This window comes from Bombus impatiens, unplaced genomic scaffold (genome assembly GCF_000188095.3).
Source record: "Bombus impatiens unplaced genomic scaffold, BIMP_2.2 scf_4016, whole genome shotgun sequence".
In the NCBI taxonomy this organism is placed as follows: domain Eukaryota; kingdom Metazoa; phylum Arthropoda; class Insecta; order Hymenoptera; family Apidae; genus Bombus; species Bombus impatiens.
In genome coordinates, this window is record NT_180435.1 from 518,993 (window position 1) to 520,358 (window position 1,366).

Consider the following 1,366-nt stretch of genomic DNA (forward strand, 5'->3'; position numbering starts at 1 on the left):
ACAAAAATGGTGCGTCGTCTGGTCACGAGAAACGTCGATATCGTCCCTTAGCGAACTATCTAGGTTCTACAACTGGCAACGACAACGACGGAACGCATCCTAGACTCATCGAAAAGAAAAGCTCGACGAGGCCACGTAGCGTATTCTATTAGCGTTTAAAGCGATCGCGAGGAAAATTTATACGAAATACAATTAGCAGTACTAACGTACGAAGTTCGAAGAACCGATGCCGAACACGCACTGTTTCTTAAGACGTATCTTGAAAATATTTGTATGTAAATGAATGACGAAACAATAAAAAGTATACGCTCAATCTACGAGAATAGCTTCCCTTTAATCCGAGCTTTAATGCGAGAAGAAAAGTTTTTATTCCAGTCCGCTCGACCCAATGATTCCATCGAGTTATTTATAGATCTGTTTCATCGTCTCGCGAGTACGATTCCCGATCTCTACGACCCGTAGAATCCTTATCTATCGGTAAGCAACGACTCAAACCATGCTCTCGAGAAACTCGCGCACGATTTTGTACTGGATGAACTCCGCTCCATGCAGGTCACCGATAATCGCATACATCGATTCCACTCCTCGTCGGTGATTTTCGATCGTTCACTACTTACTATAGCAACGATGCGTCACTTGTCCAAGAATATGATGTAAAGGGAGAGGGGAGAGAGAGAGAGAGAGGTAAAGGGGCGTAGGAAGGTCTGTACCGATGGGAAAAGGATATGGAGTCGAGGGCTGACTAGAAGGGACCTAGAGAAGGGGAAAGAACGAATGACGCATAAAACAGCAGGATATCATCTAGGAGGATACTTAGCGTGGCCGATCGCGGTCACGGCGTTTCCGATTACGATTACTCGTTTCATAGACTCACACATAGGTACGAGACTCGCGTATCATGTAGGAGCCATGGGTGCGACCTATGGGTGTTTCGCGGTTCGTTGCGGATCGATAACGCGCAAAGAGTATCGAGAGAGCGCGACGCGCGCCTGGATCGACCTAAGTTTGTAGTAGGAACGTAACCGTTCGCCGTGGTGTTTCCCGTCGCGACGCCGTGCCGCCGACTCGCCGGAGGAGATCGCCTGTCGCCGACTGGCGCCCCGGTCACTTGGTCTACGCCGTGCCTTCTCTCTTTCTCGCCACTACCTCGCTAGTTCGATCGCGGGACCTGCGAACAGATACTACCGCAGGTACCCGTTTGGAACACGTTGGTCGCGCGACAACGGAAGTTGTCGAAAACGTACGAACGACCGTGAAACTCGCTTCGAACTAGTCGGGCGGGAAAAATCAGGTCAACCGTTGTTGGTATCGCGCGGTATAGGTGACTGGAGGAAACGAAAGAAACGAAAGTCGTAAAGGTAGATGC

General features: G+C 49.4%; 1 protein-coding gene across 14 annotated transcripts in view; it reads left to right on the forward strand.

The window, feature by feature from the left end:
* The first annotated feature begins 987 nt into the window (after positions 1 to 987).
* The window catches only part of LOC100746676 (C2 domain-containing protein 2), a 10,636-nt gene continuing 10,257 nt past the window's right edge, over positions 988 to 1,366 (forward strand). For 6 of the 14 annotated variants that reach the window (XM_012393769.3, XM_024372197.2, XM_033324581.1 and 3 more), the window contains exon 1: positions 988 to 1,358. The gene's annotated coding sequence lies outside the window, so the exon portion shown is untranslated. The remainder of the gene's footprint in view (positions 1,359 to 1,366) is intronic. The other 8 variants (XM_024372198.2, XM_024372200.2, XM_024372201.2 and 5 more) reach the window with 4 other exon arrangements.